General features: G+C 61.3%; 2 long non-coding RNA genes across 2 annotated transcripts; one reads left to right on the top strand and one right to left on the bottom strand.

Moving 5' to 3' along the window:
* Window positions 1–15657: 15657 nt before the first annotated feature.
* LOC116638191 lies at window positions 15658–18331 on the top strand. Its single transcript, XR_004300654.1, has 3 exons — window positions 15658–16021; window positions 17526–17539; window positions 18320–18331. It is a non-coding gene; the product is annotated as an uncharacterized LOC116638191 (long non-coding RNA).
* On the bottom strand, window positions 18253–22940 carry LOC116638190. Its single transcript, XR_004300653.1, has 3 exons — window positions 22681–22940; window positions 18680–18912; window positions 18253–18277 (listed from the first exon to the last, which is right to left on the bottom strand). It is a non-coding gene; the product is annotated as an uncharacterized LOC116638190 (long non-coding RNA).
* Window positions 22941–23373: the final 433 nt, after the last annotated feature.

The following is a 23373-nucleotide window of genomic DNA, read 5'->3' as shown; positions in this document are numbered from 1 at the left end:
GACCGGCACGCAGACACACCAGCGCATGTGCACACACACACGCACCCACAAACATGCACACAGACCGGCACGCAGACACACCAGCGCATGTGTGCAAACACGCACCCACAAACATGCACACGGACCGGCACGCAGACACACCAGCGCACACACTGCAGCGGGGCAATCCTCCCCCCGGTCCTGGACGCCAAGTAGAACTAGCTTGGGGTGAGGTCAGTCTGCCGGGTCCAGCCCCACTCACCGTCCCTGCCAGCAATCCTTTGTCCTCTGTGCCTCAGTTTCCTCTTCACCTCTCCCCACACCTTCCCAGGTCCTTTGCAGAATCCAGCGGGACAGGGGTGACCGGCTCTGCACCTCAGCACATACAGCGGCGTGACGTGTGTCCCGCAGAGGTCCTCAGAGCCAGGGGAAGGTGGGCACCCCACCCTGCGGGAGGACCTCGCGGTGTTGAGCGCGGATGAGGGGCGGCTCCAAGGCCTGACCACAGAGCCCGCCTTTAGAGCGAGCTAGGCTGCACCCCCAGGCCGCACCCTCCACAGCTTGCCCCCCCAGACCGTACTCCTTTCTGGCTACAACCCCCGAGCCGGTACCACCAAGAAGGTCCCAGCTCCCCTCAGGAGCCTTCCCCATCGTGCCCAGAGTTAGCTGGTTGGTCCCACCCACCTCCATGCCCGGGGCGACCCCCTGAGAGGTCCAGTTCCTTGGCTGAGGACACGCAGCTTTAAGCTGGTACTCTAAGTCAGGCCTTCCTGCCCCCAAGGCCTCCCAGTCACTGCGCTGCAGGCCTGAGAACCAGCTCCGACAGCTCCGTGCCCCCAGGGGCACCCCAGGAGCCCTCCTGCCCCCAGGACCCCCATAACGCTCGGCGCAAAGGGGGCAGCACCAGACGGGAGGTTTGGGGCACAGGGGAGACTTCGGGGCCGACAGAGGGTCTCAGAGCCTGAGGCGGCACCTCCGGGATGCTGAGCGGCTCCGCTCGGCACCAGACAGGCCAGGCCTGGGGAGTTCTGTGGGCACGGAGGCAGGAAGGAGGGGAGCTCGGCCTTCCGGAACATTTACTACATCAGGAAGTTAATTCACTACGCACGGGCTTCAGTGACGAAGAATAAACACACATGCTCACTTGGGACAAAGTGAGTCCAGGCCCGCCCAGCCTCTGCCCGGCCAGCGCAGGCGGGACGTCATAGCCCGCGAGCTGGGGGTCAGGCGGGGGGCCAAGGGCAGGCCCTGGGCCCACCCCACCCTCCCGGGCCGGGGCCCGCCCGAGCCACCCGCCTGCTCAGAGCTGTCACCGTTACACAACCCCAGACTGTTTCTTCATTAGTGCCCCGCTGAGGGGGGCCGCTGACCCGCAGGCTCAGGAATGTGCCCGCACGGAGCCTGGGGGAGGGGGCCGCCGCGGCACCGAGGGGCCGGCCGGGGCGGGTGAGTGCCCCCCGCGGCTGCCTGGGCTGGCCCGGGCGGGCTCTGGACCAGGAGCTGGGGCACAGGTGCTGATGGGGCAGAGGCTCGAGGGAGCGCCCCGAAGGGGGCCTGAGCCAGAGGGCGGCGCCGATGAAGGGGAGACGCACCAAGGGCAGCACGCCTCCCTTTGGCCCCCAGAGGCTGCTACCTGCCAGGAGCCAGAGAGCGTCAGCCTCTGCCTCTGGCGAGGCCCCAGCGTCAGCTGCTCATCTGTAAAATGGGATAATCTCACACCACCTGCCAGGGCTGCCAGGAGGACTCAGAGCAAGGCCTCGGCCCTTGCCTTCTCTCCTGCCGTCCTGGCACTGGGCCCCGGCGTGGCCCCCGCCCGTCCCCCGCTGCCTGCATGCCCGCTGTCCCGGCCTTCACACGGGCCCTTCCCGAGTGCCAACACCCAGCCCAGCCCCTGCTGCCTCCTCGGCCGGCGTTCCCAGTGCCTCTGGGGTCCACGCTCCCCATACTCACAGCAGCCCTGCGAGGGACCAACGGGGAGATGCCCACTGTGCGGACAGGGCCACCGAGGCGCAGGGGGACAGTTGGCTCTGGAAGGTCTGCAGCTGGAGACACAGCCTCCTGCCAGTTCCGGCCACGCCTCAGCCCCCACCTCCTGGCACAGCCACCACCGAGACCACCCCCACGTCCAGCAGCACCAGCTTCCTGAAGCACAGAGCCGATCGCGATCCCTCCCTGCCTCATCCTCTGCCACCAGGCCCCCGGGGCTTCCGGGGTGACCCGAGCTGGCAGCTGGCCCTAAGAGGCCTTCACCATGGACCCCTGCTTCCGCCTCTTAGGTCCCTGTTCTGGTTGTGACACAGCTCCTGGCCGAGGCCTCTCCTCCCCTAAGCTGCCAGCCCCAGGGCAGACATAATTCACACCATCCACTCGGCCGGCTCGGACCTGCTGTGGACGCCCAAGAGATGCCCTCCCCACGCTGCGGGCGTCAGAGTCCTTGGGCTTTCCGTGCGGGTGCAGGTACGGCGGTTGGGGGATGCACACGGCTCTAGCCCTGTGTTCACGCATGGCAAAGCCTTGCCCCGGGCTGGTGTGCAGGGCCGGCAGGACGGACCTGGCACAGAGCTGGTGGGAGGCTCCCTGCTGTGTTCACAGCCAGACAGGGACGGAGAGGATGCTGCTGGCTGCAGGTGGACGGGGAAGGCCATCCCGCTGGCCTTGGTCCTGCCCACCGCAGTCATGCCCAGCCAGCCGTGGAGGAAAGACCGGGCACCGGGCAGAGAAAGGCAGGTGTCTGGTCCACCCCGAAGGCTTGGGGACACTCGGGGAGAACTCACGCCTCTCTGGATACACAGGTGCAGCAGCTTTCCCGAGACACCAGCTCTCCATCTTGCCAGCCGGGTACGGGATCGCAATTAGGTGTGACACCCGGCCGGAGGGGCCTCTCCCAGCCTGCAGCGGGCTGTCTGCCCCCTCTCAGGCTCCAGCTCACTTCAGCACCTGGGGCAGAAGCCAGTTGCAGGCCCTCGGTAGCCTTGGCTTTGCCCTCCTGCCTCCTCTCTGCACCAGTGACCTGGCTTGCCAAACCCAGTGACCCGGCCTGCTGGGCTCCCGCACCCCCCACTCTGCCCCGTGCCCTCCAGCACGCCCTGGGCTGCCCCGGGCTGGCTTCAGGAAAGTGGGGCTGGTTTGCATTTGAGGCTGAGGAGGAACCAGCCCTCGGGGTAGACTCAGCTGTCAGAGGGCCCTGGGCCGGTCTGGCGAACCGGGCGGTGGCACCCACGGGACAGACGGCTCTGCCCTGGCCTGCGTGTGGCCGCCCCCAGCTGGAACTCCATCAGGAGGAACTGAGTGGTGTGAGCCCATTCAAGCGGCCGGGGGTCTGAGCTGTTATCTGAGGCTGCCACCCAAGGTTGGCTCCAGGCCACGGCCCAGCAGTGCCCCGTGCATCTGTGGCACGTGTCCCTGCCAGACACCGTTTTCCTCCCCTTGACCCTGTGGCTTCCTGCTCTTCATGGCCCCATAGCCAGCTGAGCCCAGCCCTCCGGATAGCCTGAGGCTCCCCGCTCTGCCCAGGCAGCTCAGAAAGCAACCACAACCTCCAGAAATCATTCCAAAACCCCGGACCCTGGCTGTGGCCCCGTCCACTGCCACCACGTGCCACAGGACCCAGATGGAGTGCAGGCCAGCCCGGGCAGCCCATGAAACATCTGGATCCTTAGAGAGTCATTTGCAAGTGAAGAAAGGAGGTGTGCGCCTGGGGTACACCTGACCCGCGAGCCCGGCCCACATCACGCACCCTGAGCAGGGCCACACGTGGATTCCCTTGGGTCTTCGTGGGTTCGCCAACGGGGCTTGTCCTCAGCGGGAACACACGGCCTCACTTACTTCTTCCTGCTGAGCGACCTGCCACCCACCCGGGCCTTGCCCCCGCCTGCCCCGCCGGCCGCCTGCCGCCCCCCCCCACCATGACAAACTCCATGGCGGGCTCATGAGCATCCCTGCAGGCTTGCCCAGGTCCCCAGACTTCCTGGCTACCCCTCCTCCCAGAGCAGCTCTGACCCTCACATGCACACACCCCACCCTTCCAATCAGTCCTCCACCTGGCAGCCTCCAAGAACCCCAACGTGAACTCCACCCACCCCAGATGAGAACCTTCTGATGGCCCCCGGCTCCCCATAGCTCGGCCAGAGTCAAATCAGACCTCGTGCTGGGGCCTCCCCTGCAGCCACGTGCTCGGGGCTCAGCTGCTTCTGCCCTTGGGTTCTGCGCCACACGCAGCCACCGACCTCGGAATCCCCTGCCCCGTGCCCCCCAGGGGTGGCACCATCTGCCCCCACCCATCTCAGCTTAAACACCACCTTCTCCAGGGGACACCTGCCTCCTACACAGCCTTGGGGGTGGAGGACCAGGAGCAGGCCCGGCCCCACTGCCGGCACCACCCTGGGCGGGCTCTTTCCCCATCTGGGAAGTGGGGATGCCCCGGCCCTGCAGAAGGACCGCATTGGGAATTCATAAACTATCAGACGAGAGTGTTTAGAAGAGCAGTCGGCCTCAGCGGACACGTGTGGGGGATGCTGTTACTCACGCGTCTGTCAGATGTCAGGGCCAGAGGGAGGGTGGGACTGGCTCTCAGTGGACACATCAGGGTCAGATCTGAACACCTCCCCATGGACAGTGGGGGCAAAAGAGAGCCCAGGGAGCAGGTGCCCAAGACTGGGGAGCAGCCTGCGTCTCTAAAGTTCAAGGAGAGTGCCGGGTGGGCAGATCCAAGGGGTTGAGAGAGGAACAGTGTCCGAGACAAAGCTGGTGAAGCCTGGTGGTAGGACGCCCCCAACCCTCCTGTACTCATCTCCCGAAACCTAGAACCCAAGCCAGAACCCCAGAGGTACCACCAGAAGGCCCAGAGGGGGTCTCTCCTTGGCCTCGGGGCCAGCCTGGTTGCGGGACGGCCGGTGGTGGTGGCTTCCTTGCTGGCCTTCAGTGGGCAGGCCCCCAGGCCCTGGGCAGGAGGCAGCGCAGTAGCCCCGCCCCCACAGTCTGAGGCTCCCACAAAGCCCAAAGCGGGAAACCCCATATCACGCAGACACCCTGACGACCACGTGGGGGGACAGTGTTGTGGGGGGCTCAGGAGGTGGGGGCAGGGCCCCTAGCCAGGGCAGCCTGGAGTTCTGGGCATGGTGCCAAAGACTGGGACAGAAGGCAAAGGGCCTGGGACCCCCCACATGGGTGCCCTGCCAAGCAGCCAAGTTGGAGAGGGTCTTGCCCATCCTCACGGCCACCTCCTTTAGGCCTCCTGTCCCTCCCACGCCCCTATTGGGACACACGAGCATTCACACTGGGCAGGACCCCATGTACCAGCAGGGTCCCCCCAGGAAGCTCCCCATCCACACAGACAGGGGGGCCTCCTCTGTGCCCCCAGCTGCCCTCTCCCAGATGGGGAAAGAGCCCGCCCAGGGTGGTGCCGGCAGTGGGGCCGGGCCTGCTCCTGGTCCTCCACCCCCAAGGCTGTGTAGGAGGCAGGTGTCCCCTGGAGAGGGTGGTGTTTAAGCTGAGATGGGTGGGGGCAGATGGTACAGCCCCAGCAGGTGCCCGCTTGCCTCTGGCCCCCCTCCCAGCCAGTGCAGGAGCACGGCGAAGGGCGACAGGGGCGGGGGGGTGGCCAGGGCAAGAGGGTCCGGGCCCCAGGACAGTCCGTGGCATTGGCCAAGCCTGGAAGACCTGCCCGATGCTGGCCTGACAGAGGGTGTGGGACAGAGCCCTGCTCTCCCACTTGGGGCGTTCACTCCCAGGGCCCTGGTGCCCCGAGGTGTCACCAGCCTGCCCTCTGCACAGAGGCCCAGACCCCAGATACCCCTCGTACCCACCCCGCCTCTAAAATGTCCTGCTTTTCCATAAATCAGGACTCCCTAAGTTTGGTCAGTCTTCATTTATTCATCCACACGTGTCTTGGGCACCTGCTGCATGCTGGCCCACCCCGCCCGGCATCTGCAAATGTGTTTTCCTCAAGCCAGCCGGAGGCCCACTCCGAGGGCCGCCTGCCCCGGCCCAGGTGGCCTCTGATCCCGTGCTGCCCGGACAGATCACCGGGCCAGTGTGGGCGGCAGGTGCCAGCCCCGTGCCTTGTCACCTCAGACACTGACGTCACTGTCTGCTGGGGGCGGCCGGAGGTCACTTCCCGGGGCCAGACAGGAAGCCAGCCCAGCGCTGGGAGGGAGGGGTCGCCAGGCTCATCCCCGACCCCCCCAGCCTGCGGAACCGGGAGTCACGTGGCACCACCGGCTGCCAGTGGCACCCCTCCTGGGCCTACTGGCCACGTCATGGGCCTGGGGACAGCTGCCAGCCCCACGCACTCTGCTGAGCCCCCAGAGTTTGGTTTTGGGGGACAGTTGGCCTTGAGCTGCAGGTCAGCTGTCCTTCTGGATGCCTATGGCACGCAAGCAGAGGCCGGGGGGAGAGGCAATGGAAGCTGGTGACCAGGGGCTCCCAGAGCTCTGCCTCTCAGGCCAGACTCAGAGCAGAGGGTGCCCCCCAACCCCGACTCAGGGGGAAGGATCTGGAGGCTCCTAGACGCTGCACACCCCAAGAGAGCCTCTGCGGGCACCTGGCAGGAGATGCGTGGTGCTGGGAGCAGGCCTCCTGGACTCACCACCTTCCCACACAGAAGCCTCCCCCTCCTGCCAGTCACTGTGGGCCGGGACCCTCTCCCCTCCCTGCTCCCGACCCGCACAGCCACCTGCTTCTGGCCAGTGGGCCCGCTCACACCGCTCCTCCGGGAACCCCGTGCTGGCCCACCTCTCAGCCCCTGTGGGCTCCCGGCCATGTTCAATCTTGCAGCCTCGCTTGGGAGACCCCTGGGCTCCATTCACCACCCCCACTCCCTTCCAGCCACCACTGCGGCTGTTCCAGGCCTGGACATGATCTGCATGCCAGCTCCATCCACATCAGCTCTCCAGACCCAAAGGGCCACTGCCTCTCTTCTCTCCGCGTGGGATGCCCTTCCTGCCTCCATGTGGCAAACTCTTATTCATCCTTCAAAACTCTGTTCAAATAAGATGAGCTCTCAGTAGCACGACCGTATAATTTTTAGCCCAAACCCAGATTCTTGAGCGTTAAGCTCATGCTTGGGACCTGTGGCCACCTAGCTGTCACCCAAAGCTGTTTCTCCCTCCAAGGCTGTCCTGAGAGTTCCAGGGGCTGGAGCGCTGGCTGCTGGAGCCCGGGGCTACAAGATTCCTTTCCAGGAATGGGCTCCCAGGAAACGGGGTCCCTGGTCAGCCACGTCCATGGGCAGCCATGAAGTTGCCATCACAGCTTGCACTTGGGACATCCTAAAAATGCTGAAGCCGGCAGATTCCTGCTCCCCACTGACCGTCATAACAGTCTCTGTGACCCATTGTACAGAAGAGCACGTCGAGACCAAAGGAGTGAGGTGATTTTCCAAGGTCACGCGGAGCCAGGGGAGGCCCTTTCCCTCTGGGACCCCAGCCTCCTTGGTGTCCCATGCGTGCTTCTGTCATCCGCATCATGGAAGGTCTTGATTGGACAGTCCCATGTCCTGGCCCTGGTCTCAGAGGGGATGATGCAAAATCTACAAGCCACCGAAATGGAGCAGCACTTTTTCCTTGGCTGAGGAATTTATTCAAGAAGGGTTTTTTGGCAATGGACTTCCAAGTATCAAACCAAGATATTACCAAATTGTGATGGGTGGATGGTGGATGGATGGAGGGATGAATAGATGGGTGGATGAGGGTTTGGCTGGAGGGATGGGTAGATGGGTGTGTGGGTGGTTAGAGGACAGGGTGGATGGATACTCACAGTAAGGGGGGCACCTCTGCAGGGTACTATGGAGGGCAGGGTGGAGGGATGGCTGGACAGATGGATGGTGGACAGATGAGGGTACTGTGGAGGGCAGGGTGGAGGGATGGCTGGACAGACGGATGGTGGACAGATGAGGGTACTGTGGAGGGCAGGGTGGAGGGATGGCTGGACAGATGGATGGTGGACAGACGAGGGTACTGTGGAGGGCAGGGTGGAGGGATGGATGGGTGACTGGAGAAAGGGATAAATGGGTGGATGGCTGAGGACAGACGTGTGGACATCTGAATGGGGAGGTGGGTGAATGAGGGGTTGGGGGGTGCCTGGGAGGAAGGACGGATCCTGAATGGCCCTTCTTTTGCCCACACGTTGTAGCTCTGAGTCATGGAGAGCGCCTGCAGAGGGGCCCCCCTTGCTGTGAGTCTGTGGGTCTGTGCTGGGTCTCCCAGGGCCACATACGCAGTGTGGCTTCTCAATCCCCAAATAAGGTGGACCAAGTCCCTTCTGGCCGCCCAAGGAGCAGGAAGCCAGGGGGCGGGGGGGGTGCCCTGCCCGGGGCTGAAGTCAGTTCCTCCTTTTCTGAACAATGGGCCCGGCCTGGTCCTTGCCCTCCTCTGCCCTGCTCCACCCAAGCTGCCTCCACCTCTGATGGGGTGCGGGGCCCTTCAGCTGGATGCCCAGGAGCCGGGCTGGGGGTGGGCAGGAGGGCAGGAAAGACCAGGGCCCTGCACGGCTTGGAAAGATGCTGTCCTTCTGGGCTGGGGCTCCAGCCTGGCCCTGGCTGTCCCCCAGACTGAGGGGGCAGGGACTGAAGGGACTTGAGGGGCAGGTGATGCCTCCCCGAAACATCCTCCGGAACCTGACTTTGTTCCTGATTTGAGTCCTTCTTCTTCAAGTCACTAATTTGAAGGCCCAACACCCCCTTTCTCTCCTTCATCCTCTTCCTGCGGCCACCCCTCCCTGTTCCCTCCATGGCCAGTCTGGACTGGTCAACTCCCACAGACCACCAGCTGGCAGAAGAGGAACCCGGCCGGTCAGGCAGAGTGAGTTCAGGCCAGCCCTACCCAGATGCCAGGGAAGCGTGGAGGGCGGGGAGGGGAAACCGAGTCAGTGCCTCGTGAGAGGCTCCTCGGGTGGATTTACCCTGCCGACTATCTCTTGGGCCCAAGCCCCCGGGAGAGAGGGTCCTGTCCCATGGGATCTCGGACATGGGACCCCATCCGAACCTGGAGAAGCTGAAGGTGTGGTGGGGTCAGGGGATCGGCAATGAGGGGCCCAAGGGCCACAGCCCCTTTGCCACCCACCCGGCCCAGAGCGGGTCCCGGGGACCAGGGGTCACAGCAGAGGTATCCTTCCAACACACAGCCCACACAGGTGCCGCTGATGGACATGCAGGGCGGTCAGAGGCAGAGGGCCCTCTCTGTGCATCTTCCCTCCCATGCTCGTGCACACGCATTCACTCACATATGCACACTCTTACGCACACACACGCGTGCGGTGGGCCTCTTTGGCCAAGGCCTCCAAGGCTTTGGTGACTGGGCAGGCCCAAAGCCCGGGCCTTGAATGAGCACGCCAGAGTCCCTGAGCCCGCCCCAGTGGCCACGGGGTTTCTCCCGGCTCCCAGCAGGGAGCCCCACTGCCAACTCGCACTCGGCCTCCTGTACCTGCTAATCTCCTCTGATCCTGACAACCTCAAGGCGAGGACAGCCATGGGGACCGTGGGCAGCCCAGAGGGTGCCCGGAACAGGGCCCAAGACAGTCCTCACTTCCTGGGGGGCTGCACCCGGTGCTGGGACCCGGAAAGCCCTGGCACTGTAGGGGCGAGGCCCCGCACAGGAGGGTCTCCACGCCTGCTCAGCATCCCCCCAACCCCGCCTGTCATGCGGCTGCAGGCCCAGCCCGTTGCTAGGATTAGGGCCCGGATTAGCCCACCAAGTTTCCAGAACCCCGCGTGTCGGGTTCGCGGGTGCCATAGAAACCTGGCTGCACTCGGTGAGCAGGGCTGGCTCCTGGGTGGGGTCTCTCCTTCAAGCCCCAGCCTCAGCCTCTCTCCCAAAGGGCCCAAGGTGCAGGGACAAGGCTTGCGCCAGGCTTGCGCCCCCACCCCCAGCTCCGTGGGGTGCCCTCTTCCTCTGAGCTCTATGCCCAGGGAAGTGTTAGGTTTCCAGAATCAGCTGTTTTCCAGATATTGGAATGAAAACGAATGACCAAATTATTTTGTGCCTGATGTGGAAAGTGGAGCATTTTTTCCTCCCTCCCCACACACTCCGTAATGCAGAAAACATCTGAGCGGGTTTATCCTGTGGCCCAAAGCACACCTTGGAACTTCAGCCTCCCAGGCCCAGCCAAGGGCTGAGTACTCGAAGCCCCTCTTGCTGCCCCCTCTCCTGGCCCCCTCTCCCCGCCTGTCTCTGCTCTGGGCCGTGCTGGCCGGCGGCCAGGCCCCAGGGCCACCAGGGCGAGGGAGGCCCTGGGAGTTCCCTGCAACACCCAACACCGGAAGGTGCCCTGAGGAAGGGGTGCCCATGGCCGGCCCGGGAGCCCAGCAGCCAGGGCCCCACTCCTTCCCCAGCTGTCTGGAGGCCCTCAGCTGCACGTCTACTGGCAGCCCCCCTCCGCAGATGTCCCAGTGGTCGCAGACACGCCAAATCGGTGCTGAGCCCCACCTGTGTCCTGCAGAGCCCGCTGCACCCGCTGCCTCCCCCATCCATCCTCCCAGGTGCCTGGGACACAACTGGGAGCCACCCCGGGCTCCTAGAGTCCCTCAGCAGATGTTCTCAGCTCTGCCATCACCCGGCTTCCGGTCCAGCCACCACCTACCTCCTCGGCAGCCCCTCCTCTTCCAGCTTTGGACCTGGATGCTCTCAGCCTGTTCACTCAGCATCCAGAGGTCCAACACCTAAGCCAGACCCTCCACCAGCCCCTGACTCAGAGAAAAAGCCGCATGCTTCTCAGAGCTCCCTGGGCCCTCACTGGGTCAGTTTCCCTGCCGTCTAGGACAGTCCTCCAGCCACTCTTCCTTGCTCCTGCCACATTCTCACCACTGCCCAGAGACACCACATGGCTGCCAGGCAGTTTCTCTGCCCCCGACACACCTGCCACTGCACTCTGGTTCCAGTTGGAGAGATGGGGAATGGAGGGATGATGGACAGAGGGAGGGAGGGAGGGTTGGAGGGAGAGAAGGATGGATGGATGGAGGGATAGGTGGATGGATAGATGGATGGATGGTGGATGGATGGTGGATGGATGGATGGATGGAGGGATAGGTGGATGGATGGTGGATGGATGGAGGGATAGGTGGATGGAGGGATGGTGGGTGGATGGATGGATGGAGGGATGGGTGGTGGTTGGTGGATGGGTGGTGGTTGGTGGATGGATGGAGGGATAGGTGGATGGATGGATGGTAGATAGATGGATGGAAGGATGGGTGGTGGATGGATGGAGGGCAGGAGGGAGGGATGGATGGGTGGGTGAATGATGGACAGAGGGATGGAGGGATGGGCAGATAGAGGGAGGGAGGGATGATGGGTGGATGGGTGGGTGAAGGGATGGATGGAGGGATAGATGGATGGATGGATGGTGGATGGATGGATGGAGGGATGGGTGGATGGATGGTGTATGGATGGAGGGACAGTTGGATGGATGGATGGCGTGTGGATGGATGATGGATGGATGGATGGAGAGATGGGTGGTGGATGGAGGGAGGGAGGGAGGGAGAGATGGGTAGTGGATGGATGGAGGGAGGGAGGGAGAGATGGATGGGTGGGTGAATGATGGACAGAAGGATGGAGGGATGGGCAAGATAGAGGGAGGGAGGGATGATGCGTAGATGAGTGGATGATGGAGGGAGAGATGATGGGTGGATGGGTGGATGAAGGGATAGATGGAGGGATAGATGGAGAGACAGATGGACAGAGTCATGGAAGGATAGAAGGATGGATGCATGGACACATCCTGCTCCAGCCTCTTGGCACTGATCTCCCACTTCCATCATCTCTAGCTCCCTTCTGTTCAGCCACACACCCACCCCTGTCTTCTTAACCTCCAGAAGCTGCCCACGGGTTGGCCATGGGAACACTCTCTTGAACTCCATCACTCTCAGCCATACGCAGAGACCCGTCCTGTGCTGCCATTCCCCAAACTCCCAATTCTGCCCTACATGCATTCCACAGTCTGCTTCCGAGATAAACACCCAGACCTTCATGAAGACAGGGCCTCCACCCCCAAGCTCATGGGGCCCCTTTACCCTCCAAGCCCGGCTGCAGGCTTCCCACCTGCTCTTTCCTGACAGGTGCCAGCCCAAGGAGCCCTGGGCCACCCTGCACCTCCTCGCCAGCTCAGGTAAATGCCCAGCAGTGGCCTGGCCACCACAGGGTCCTGGTCACATGCTCTCCTGCCTCTCAATATTGCCCCCAAACCCCCCCCCCCAGTTTCCACCACAAGCTGCATGGGGTCCTGCTGCTCTCGTCCCCTACTGAGTGTCCAGTGTTGAGAGAGAACGGGGTCTGCGTGGGGTCCACGCGGGATGGAATGGTGATGAGATGAGCAGTACGCCCTGCAGGCAGGTCAGCCGTCCCCGCTCCTGAGAGCTGGGGGGTTTGCCCTGTGTGCGACCAGGGCTCCAAGCTCCTCAGCCCCCTTCCTTCCTCGCTTCCCTGTCTAAGCCCACCGCATGCCAACCCCCATCATCTGGTTCCCTCCTGAGCCCCTCCACTGACATCCCCCTGCTCTGCCTCTGTCCCAGAGATGGGCTCTCCTCTCCCCCACCCTGGGGCGAGCCCATGCCCGGCGTCCTGGGAGCAGGGCTTGCAGGGGCTCTGTGAGGAAGGCTTTGAGAGTGCCTTCTGGACGGAGGTGCCCGCTGGACCTGACTCCAATGCATCATGGGCAAGCAGTCTGCACTTGCCGCCGTCTCCTCCTCCCCCAGCCCCAGTCTCAGGGAGTGGGGAGTCCGGGGTCCGTGGGTGGGAGGCAGAGGAAGGGTGCTTTCTGTGCAGCCACTCCCCTCCCCTCCAGCCAGGAGAAGACCCCTCAGCGGGGATCACAGGACCCCAGGCCCAGAGGAAGACCAGGGGTACCAGGGGTCCATCCCCCACCTTTCCAGGCTCAAGGCCCTGGGAGACAGAGGGAAGGAGGGAGGGGGGAAGAAGGGATGGAGGGGGTGGGCTGGCCTGGAAGTCGCTCAGATCCGCCAGCCCCCGCCCGCCAGCTGAGGGCCCTCAGGCTCTTCGTCTCCCTGGACCCACCTGGCATTTTAGGGCCCTGCTCCCAATGCTGACCTGTGGCTTGGGACCCTGTTGGCCACGCAGGAGGACAGAGGGGGCAGCTGTCCCCGGCCTCGCCCTCCAGCTTGCCCGACGGGCCCCCCAGCCTGGGGCCCCAGGAGCGCCGGCCACCGCGGGCCCACGGCCCTCCCCCAGGGCCTCCTGGCTGGCAATGCAGAGCCTTTGAAAGTGGCACCTTTTAGGGCCGCGGGGCCAGAGCCGAGCGGGGTCATTTTTTTTATTAAAAAGCAAAACCTAAACCAAGAAAACAAAGTGATTAAGTTTCTCCTCAGAACAGCAGGCCCCACAAAGACGGGGAGCGCCGGGCTCGCTGGGTGCTCCGACCCTCAACCACTGTTCAGGAAAACAAGGGAACCCCAGACACAAACAGGAAGCGGCTGGTTTTCCCCAAACGTGAGGGTTGGGCTGGGGTCCCCATGCACGGCCGCAGAGACAGCCAGGCGCTCAGCTGGGTGGGCTGTTGGGGTCCTCGGGGAGCCCATCAGGCGGCACCCCTGGGCTCAGCCCTGGCCGGGGGAGACCGGGGTGTGTCTGAGGAAGATGGGATCCTGGCACACGGCCCACTCACGACTGTGGGGGTTCAGTCGCCCCGCATGGGCTGCCGCACCCCACCCAAGAGCACGTACGTTTAAGCAGGGGCTCCTCATGGGGGCAGGAGAGGGGGTGGGCAAGGCATGGCGGGATGCTTGGCAGGTCGGGGCAGGCCTCCCGCAAGCCGGCCGGGGCCCAGGGTCCGCAGAGCCTGCCAGGGTCTGAAAGGCTGAGTGTTCCCGACAGCCCAGCCCCCAGCCTTCTCCTCCAAGGTCAGATGCGGTTCTGGGCCAGGAAGACGTGGATTTCCGCCCTCCGTGGCCCTGGGGTCCCGGTGGGGCCAGAGCTGTGTCGCTGGGCCCCTCCCTGGAGCACTGGAGGGGAAAGAGCTGGGACAGGCTGAGGGGGACGCTCAGAGGGGACCAGGCTCGGCTCGGAGGTGTGCTCAGGAGGGAGCATGTGGGCTCGGCCCAGCCCCCAGGGGGGCCCTTGCCTGGTTTGAGGAGGGGGCAGGTGGGGTCCCAGGAGGACAGCCTAGATCAGGGACTGGCAGTGAGTTCCCCGTCAATGGGAGCATGCAAGGAAAGGTTCCCATACGGCGGCCCTGGGCAGAGTGGCAGGGCCACCTGGCCTGTCCCCCACAGCCCCTCTCAAAGCCCCGCGGACACAGGGGCTGGCATCCCCTTGGCAGGGACGGCAATCCAGACGGTGGTGCTGGAGCCGCGGAGCATGCTGCTGCTTGCTCGATGCAGGTGCCCACAGTGGGCCCGACCCCCGTCTCGCATCTCGGGGCCAGAGCAGGGTGGGGCCTCCGATAGCTCCCTGGGCGGGGGCCCCGGACTTCTCCCTGCTGACCCCGGGGGAGGAAGGGTGTGTGTCAGCTAGGTTCGAGAGACCCGGGTTGGCTGACAGCAATGTAATCAAACAGAAGGACAGAGAGGGGTTTCACCAGCCGGACGTGAGATCACGTCGCAGGGACACCCTAATAAAGCCCCACGGAGACAGGGCTATAGCTCCGTGGGAAGCAAACGAAGTCTGGTAAGAGACCCAACTATTTGTGCAAATAGCATTAAGACTTCAGAGAAGAGAACATTATGAATTTAAAACAACAGCATATGACCCAAAAAGCCCTCCCAACAAAGGGACAAAGAGGAATTGCCTTACAAATCATTCTGGGATCCCCGCCTGACACCCAGGGAAACCGAGGCACAGAGAAGCAGAGCCGCAGGCCAGGGATTGAACCCAGCACTGGCTGCACCCACGCCAGCCTCTGTGTCCTCCGTTCTTTGCGATTCCTGCCCTGGGATCCCGTGACATCCCCTAAACACTAGTGAGGGCCCCGAAGAGCTCGTGCCGACGCGGGGTTGCAGCTACTGGGATTTACATACACGAGTTAAAACTAAGACATTAACTTTTTTTTTTTAATATGTACATTACAGAAATTAAAACATGTTTAAATAAATTAAAAGTCACAAAATAATCAGATGCTGCATATTAACATAAATTATTTTTTATAAAAAATAACCTCAGTTTTCAAAACAAAACCAATTCGGAGAGAAGAGCGGCAGGCAGGGCTCTACGCCTCGCAAATCCCTGTGGCGAGCGTTCCCGTGCGGGCGTCAGCGACGCGTCCCTCGGTCCCCGGGCACCAAGAACAGGGGCATGTGGCCGGAGGGAGGAGGCGTGTTCCCACGGCCTTCAGGACGCTTGGGGATTTTCTTGGTACTACACCAGAACTCGACGAGTGGTGGTTTCTTTAAAGCAAGATGCGCTCTGGGGCCTGAGGCCACACGGATGACCCCTTGGGTCCCTGTGCCAGGGAAGCCCACCCGTGCAGGAGACCAGGAGACCGGGCAGAGGAGCGCAGTGTGGGGCCAGGGACTGGAGCTGAAAGAGGGCAAGAACGGATCTGTTGTGGAATCCTCAGCAAGGCCGCAGCTGAGTCTCGGACCCTCTCCAGCCCTGGAGTGGTTGCAAACGCACCCCAGGGTGGAGGTGCTAACGGGGGGTGGGCACGGGAGGGGATTCGGGAGCTCAACATGCTGCCTTTGCAAATTGTCTGCAACTTTGAAAGTCTTCAAAATGAAAGGGTTATTGCAGGCAAGTCCCCCCGGGTCCAGCTTCTCTTTCCCAGGTGCCAGTTTCCCAAAGTTCTGCTTTTTGCTCGGAAGCTCCAAGGTGATCACGGACAACAAAGCCCCTCAGCCGCTTTCCTGGAGGGAATGGATGCATCGCTCTTCTGTAAGCGCGTGACGGTAAGTATCTCTCCACTGTGGCCCCCACGCTCCTCCCCGGCGGGACTGCCCCTCACATGGGACTGAAGATGTCCTGCCCGGTCCTGAGATCTTGGAACAGACAAAATCTCAGCTTCACCGACGACATTCTTTTTAGAGACAGAGAGAGAGAGAGCGCCTGCCCTCACACACATGCATGCAGGGGAGAGGGGCAGAGGAAGAGAGAGAGAATCTCAAGTAGGCTCCACGCCCAGCGCAAGGCTCCATCTCACGCCCCTGAGACCATGACCGGACCTGAAATCAAGAGTCGGATGCTTAAGTGACTGCACCACCCAGGCGCCCCGATTCAAGGACATTTTAAGTGCAACTGGCTGCTGGCCTAGGTCCTACCTCTGCGGCTCCTGCTTGGGGTGCAACCCCCCCGACCTTGGGGACCCCGCTCCAGCCCCACCCGGGGCCCTGAGCCCAGCCAACCTCCCCGTGTAAGGAGTCCTGCTGGGATAGCTGCCCCAGGCACCCCGCCGCCCCCCCATAGGCCTGCCCTCTTCTCTGTCCCCACCATGCCCTCCTCTGGATTCACGTCTTCTCTGAGTCTTTCCTCTTCCAGGGAGCCCTCCCTGACCAGCCTGGCCTAGAAGAACCTGCTTCCCGGAGTTCCTCCAGCACCCTGACTATTCCCGGCTCCCCCCAACTAGGGTGTGAATGTCCCCCGGACCCCCCTCCCCCAGGACAGTCTTGTGTTTGCAGCCATTTATGTCCTCATCACTGGGCCTGGAAGTGCCTCCCGAAGTCTCTCTCGCAGCCCCGTTTCTACCCCATAAGCCCCTTTACCTCGGACCTGGCAGCAGCGGGATTCCTTTGGTTCCGGGAATTCTCCTGACCCCCCGGTGAACCGCTGAGAGCAAAACCTTTGCCTCTCTGCTAATTACAAGCAGAGTGTGGTGGGGGCGCGGCTCCGTGCTGCGATGGGCCCTGCCCCAAGCTCCTGCCCGTGCCCAGCACTCCCTAACGAACTTCCTCGAATGTCACTGGGAATTAGCCCTGAAATCCCAGGCTGGTGTAAGGAGTTTCCATGGAACTCACAGTGGGCAGGCAAGGCCAGGATTCAGGGCCCTGAGCCCCCAGGGCTTTCCTCTCCTGGGAGGCTCCGGGCCAGAAAAGGGGTCGAATGCTCCACCCCAAAGCCACCCCAAAGCTGCCCCCTTCCCGTTTGGGGAGCTGGCGTCCGGCCGGGCCTGGAAGTGGATCTGGCCACGTGGCGCCGGCCAACGTCCACACTCTTGCCCCATCGCCCGCCGGATGGGAACACGCAGGGCGCCGGCCCCTCGTCACTGAGCTGCAGGGCATCTCCCAGGCACGCTGGCCCGGACCTGTGTGATGCAAGAGGATGGGGCCTGGCCGCGGCGGGAGGGCCTCGGTCCAGCCGAGAGCACAGGCGTGGCCCTGCCCCGGCCCACAGCGGGCACGGGCGGGCCTGCCTGGCCAGGCATCACCGTCACGACTCCTTCCACCCCGCCTGCCCCGCGGGACACAGAGGAGAAGGGAGCCTGGACGCGGGGGCACGTGCCTCCCTCCCTCCCTCTGCTCGCGCCTCCCAGCTGCTGGCCATTTTTCCTGGGGCAGGAGGGCCAGAGGGGCCAGAGGATCTCCCAGCTGGGTGCCTGGAGCAACCTCGAGCTTCCCTGTTCTCCTGCTCCTGACTAGGTCTCCCCTGGACCCCAGGGCTGGAGATCCCACCCAGAGCCTACACCCCAGGTTGTGGGGAACGTGCCGGGGGCTGTGCACAGAGGACCCCCTCTGCTCCCTGAGCTGGGGGAATGGAATGCTGACCCTCCTTGGGCACACAAGGGGCTCACCTCTGCCTCCGTGGCAAGAAGTCACTCAGAATCGGAGGTGAGGCCAGGCCTGGTTGGGGCTGGAGAGCTGACCTCATCCCCCCACCACAAAGGCCCACAGGGCTGCCCTGGGGTCATGGGGTGACCCACGTGGGGTGCAGGGCTGGTGCCCGAGGGCCCCGGGCTGGGAAGAGCTCTCCCCTGGCCTCAGCTCAGGACCAGGCTGACTCGCTGAGCGTCTCCGAGGCCGCCCAGCTGGGGGTGGAAAGAGAGGGAGGCTGTCCTATTGCACCTGCTCCCTGGGGCTGGACGGAGAGACGTCCGGGAGCCGAGTCTGGGACTGCCCGAAGAGATGGGCCCACAAACAGGTCTCACCTCAGCCCAGGGTGGCAGGAGAACGGAGCCCGCCCCTCGGCCTCAGGGGCGTGGGGAGGGTAGACGCAGCAGGCCCGGGAGCCCTGTTATTCTCTGCAGCCCATAATTATGTAATCGGCTCATTAAACACCTCGTTAGCTGTCAGGCTCTCCCTCCAGACAGTGAGCTCCCAGGGGCAGGCAGTCTGCCAGTCGGCCCGGCCGTGCCCAGCACATGCCTGATGCGGGGCACTCGGAAGCCATCGATGGCCATCGCTGAGTGTCTGCCTTCCTCGGTTGGCCATCTGTAGAATGGGGACACAGACTCCACCTCTGGATGTAGCCAGGGAGCACGGAGCAGCCCCCAACCCATAGAAGTTCTGGATGAATGCTGCGGTGGAGGGAGGAAGACAGACCAGACAACAGGCACCCGGAGGTGTGAGGCAGTGCAGGTTTGGAACCAAGCTCCTGACCGCGGGCAAGGGGAACTGGGGTCCATAACTGGGGGTGTTCGGGATGCTGTGTGTGATGGCTGGAACTGTGGCATGCTGGCCCTGGGTGCGGGGGAGACGCCCAGGGAAGGGAGGAGAGGAGACGCCTGGGTTGGAACAAGGCAGGGCAACACTGCACTGAGGGGAGACAGAAAACCAAACCAGAACAGAACCGAACAGAGCAAGACACCGAGAAGACAGACAAGGAGACTGGACCCAGTGGTCACAGGAGCCACGAGGAGCACAGGTTCAAGGAAGAACGTTGTCCTGTTGTCCACCGGCCCCTATGGTTCCTGCTGAGGTGTGCTGCTTCCCGCTGCACTGAGTACTGTTTTCTCCAGATTTTCCTTTTTAATGTTCATTTTCTTCAGCTTGTCGTGGATGTGCCTGAGCGTGATCTGATCCTACTTGGCTTGCACTGAACTTCTCGAATCGGTTGTGTTTTTCATCTGTTTGGGAAATTTCTAGTCAGTATTTCACAGTGTTTCACTTCTCATTCTCCCACTCCTCCCCTTCCGAGACCCACCAGTCTCCCGCCCCCCCCCCCCCCCCCCCCCGGTCTGACCCTGACTCTGTTCTGCGTTCAATCGTCTTTCTCACTCTGCCTCACACTGAGTAACTTCTACTGACTGATCTCCAAGTTCACAGACTCTTTCTGTTTCGTCCCCGTTCCGATACTCATCTCGTCCAGTAATTCTCGCTTATCTCTAATACATCTCTATTAGAGATTGTATTCTTCAGCTCTAATCATCTGTTGAGATGTTTTTAACATCTGCGACCTGTCTGCCGAATCTCCTATCTTTTCATTCATTGTGACTGTGTTTTTCTTTATCTCCACGGGTGGTTGTGGTTATTGTACTTCCTTTAAAGTCTTTGTCTGACAATTCCGACATCCCGTCCCTCAGAGTGGGCCTTGGTTCATCATCTTTTCCCTTGAAGGGAAAACACACGTTCCTGGCCCTCGCGGACACCGTGTAATTTTGGACTGCGCCCTGGGCTCCACGAACGTTCTGTTGTGCGGACTGTGGGTGTGTGGCATTTCTCTGGGGAGTGCCGATGCATTTGTTTTAGCTACTAGCTCGATTGGGCTCCAACTGCAGACTCACGTGCACAAAGAGGTGGCTCACATCTCCATCCGGGCTGCGTTCAGTCTGCCCCATGTCAGCAACTTAGGCAGAGCATATACAGAGAATTTGGGATGCCCCCTCCTCTGCCTCTCTTGGGGATTCCCATCTTAGTCTCCAATGACCTCAATTGCCCCAGGCTCCTCCTAGCACCTCCAGCCAGAAAGATGGCAGGGTTTCTATGGGGATTTTAGATGCTTACACCGTACTATGACTACCCTACTTTTGCCAACTCTCTAGAGCCCCTGGGGAGTTGTTGGTTTCTTTGTTGTCCAGGGTTTAAGGGTGTTATCTGCAGAAGGGCTGATTTGTCAGAAGCACCCCATACAGAAAGCATCCTCCATACTTGGAACCAACATGAGTTTCAGGATGGGGGTGAGGGTGGGGTTGGCAGCAGCAGATGCTCCTGAGGGGCCACATCCAAAAAAGAAAAGAAGTGTCTATTGAAGTCCACTACAGGAACGCCCTCAGTTGATGAAGAGGGTCATCTCAGAGGGTGATGTGAAGCAGGCTGGGATAGAGGGTGGCAGGGCAAGCCGTCGATATTCTCTCATGTTAAGGAAGTTTCTTTTTATTCCGAGCCTGTGAAACACATTTTATAACTGGGAGTGCATGTTAGATTTTATTAAATATGTTTTTGGCACCTATCAATATCATCATATGGTTTTTCTTCTTTTGGCTTATTAACATGATGATATTAATGGATTTCTTCACGTTGAGTCATCCTTGCATTCTTGGAAGTAAACTCTGCTTGGTCATGGTATATTATTACTTTAATTCAGTACACTGCTGGATTTAATTTGCTAATTCTTTTCTTTATAATTTGTGCATCTATCCTCACATGTGAACTTGGTCTGCGGTTTTTCCTCGTTCTGTGCTATCATGATCAGGCCTTGGGATCAGGGTTATACGGACACAGAAAATGAATTGGAATTGTGTCCATATTCTATGCTTGAAACATTGTGCAGAAGAATGATCTTGAGCGTTTAAAAAAACAAAAATGAAAACAAAACACTTGCCTGTAAAACTCTCTGGGCCCTGTGCCTTTTTCTAAGGTAGGATTTTAGGACTTTCAGTCCACAATCTGTTTATCTACATGTTCAGATTTTTTAGGTCCTCTTGAGACAATTTCCAGATAGGTGCTCACTTAAACAAGACCTTTAAATTCCATTTAGTCAACAAATATCTTTCAACCCATATTATGTTCCCTACTCTAAAAGCAGGATATATAACAATCTGAATCAGCACATAGAATTTCTATGAGGATGGACATTCAATAAATTTCAGTGTCTCTGCTCTCCTCCCTCATTCCCCACTAGGACAGTCTCGAGCGACCACACAGGTAGATATTTGTTTTCCCACAGCTGCCACGTACCCATCTACATATCCATCTGTACATGTATCCATCTATACCTCTGCCTACCCCTCCATCCACCCCTGCACACATCCACCTGCCCACACATTCCACCCATCTATACATACATACACATGTGTATGTACGTATACACATACATACATCCACCCAGCCACCCTTTCATCCGTCTGTCCGTTCATGGAGCCCACAGTGAGTCTCTACTCTATACCAGGGAGTGGGCGAGGCATTGGGGTCCGTGGCTGGGAGATATAAGCCAAGTGCTTAAGTGCTGGAAAACCAAATAAAGGGTCAAAGTGGTCCCAGCCGTCTGCAGCTATGAATGGAGTAGAACAAGATCGGATGCTGTACTGGGTTCTGGGAAACCAGCGACCCAAAGTGGCAGATCTGAGTGATTAACTCCAGGGGCTGCCACCCCCAAGGTCCAAGCAGGGCTGGTCTGCCATAGGGCCTGCCTAAGCAGGGAGTCAGTTGTTGTTTATTGGGGGCTGCCTGGAGAGGAAGAGGATCGGGACCCCAGGCGAGGAGCCCCAGGTGGTCGCTCCCCACACCTGCAACAGGAAGGACTTGGAAAAGGTAGCCCTTGTGTCCTCAGTCATCTGTCTTTGAGCTGACACAGCAGCTTCCTGATGGTCTGATCGTCCTGATGGCAGGAATGGAGGCTTCCTCATCTCCATGGCTCCAGGGCCTCATTGGCTGGGTAAATGATGAAGGAAGGAAGGACGGATGGCAGGCAGGCAGCGAGCTCTCATGCTGGGGCTGTGGAGGGTGGAGCTTGGCTGCACCCAGGTCCAGGGGGTGGGAGACCACTGGCAGCCTCAGCCCGCCCCCCACCTGCCAGGACACCTCAGCACCATGAGAGGCCTGGAAAACCTGTCTTCCCCAGAGCTGCCAGCTGGCGGGGAGACCCTAGCTGGGAGCACCCCAGGCCCCGGGGTGCAAGGAAGGTGGGGGTGGGAGTCCCTGTCCTTGCTCCTCCCCCTCCCTGGCTCTGCTGAGAACCGAATTGCCTTATCAGAAAGTCCCTTGAGTGACTGGTTAACCAAATAGCTAGAATTCCTGCTCCAGAGGCACATCTGTTCCTGATCGAGGGGAGGCCAGGGATGACAAGGAGGGGAGAGGGAAGCAGAGGTAGGGGCCAGACCTTCCAAAATGATGCTCTGGCCAGGCGAGGGGGTGGGGGCCGCCAGCTTCGCAGGAGCAACACGGGACTGTGTCCAGGGCCTGCAGCAGAATGGGCCCCTGCGCCTACCCCCCAGCCCCATACTGGGGAGCTGGGGCCTTCTGGGGTTGGGGGAGGGGTGAAACGCTCCCCCCCCCACACCCTCCACCGCACCAGGGCACACGTGCAGGGACTTCCCAGCTGACGTGCTTCCCCACCCCACTCTGTCCCCTCCACCCCTCACCTGCCTGCTAACCCTCTGGCTTCAGCTCGACCCATGCTTGGACCCTCTTTCTAGAACGCACATCAGAGAGGGCTCCCTCTCCCCTCGAAAATCCTCCCCTGCTGCCCACAGCTCTCTCAAGGTCAAGTTCAGCTTCTTGGCTCAGCGCTCAGGGCCCTTGCATCCGCGGCTGCCATGGGCCTTTACGTCCCTCTCCATGCATCCACCTCTGGGCCTTGCTCACGCAGAACCGCAGGTTGTTCCAAAGCTGCCCATGCTCTTCCCTCCACCTACAATGCCCTTCCAGCCCTCCTCATCCTGCTAGCGCCTACGCACCTTCCAGATGCGGTCTGGCCATCTTCCTCAGGTGTGGGCTTTGCTGGGGCACCTTTGCCTCGCCCCCACTAGCGAGTCTGTGGATGTGCCCCCATACGTTGGAGTCCTGGGCCCCGAGACTCCCTCTTCTTAGGCTCTGGCTCTGCAGTACCCAGCCTGGGGCATAGGCCAGTGCAGGGGTGCAGAAAGGAGCCAAGACAGAAAGGAGAGGTGACGGGAAGACGAGCAGGGGGAAGGCAAGGGGAGGGGACTGGTGAGGCTGCAGGGCACGCAGGGGTCCCCAGAGGGCCACGACTGGCCTGAGAATGGTCTGAATGGGACAGGGGCCTAGTCCCTCCTCCTGGCCACGGCACCTCGCCGTCCTGCCTGGCCCCACCCGGGGCTCCAGCGTGTGCCTGGCCCCGCTGAGCCCTGGGAGGAGGAGCCCTGCCTTGCTCTCCCCCAGCCTGGGCTGGGATCACAAGCTCTACACCTACACGAGTGTGGGGGCGCCAGCTCCCAGGGCAAAGAAGGTGCCCACCCCTCGTGGGCTCCACGGCAGCGCGGGGCCAGGGGATGTGGGCCTTGGGCATTAGGACAGGAAGGAGTGGGGAGGAAGGTAGGGAGGCAGGTGATGGCCCAGGGACCCGGTGTCCGTGTGAAGGGGTGGGAGCCGGGGGCTGGGGGCAGATGCGGGTCGGGAAATGTTGGATG

Source organism: Phoca vitulina, unplaced genomic scaffold, assembly GCF_004348235.1.
Source record: "Phoca vitulina isolate PV1807 unplaced genomic scaffold, GSC_HSeal_1.0 scaffold16, whole genome shotgun sequence".
Taxonomy (NCBI): domain Eukaryota; kingdom Metazoa; phylum Chordata; class Mammalia; order Carnivora; family Phocidae; genus Phoca; species Phoca vitulina.
The sequence above is the reverse complement of the archived record's forward strand: the minus strand, read 5'-3'. Positions and strand labels throughout refer to the sequence as shown.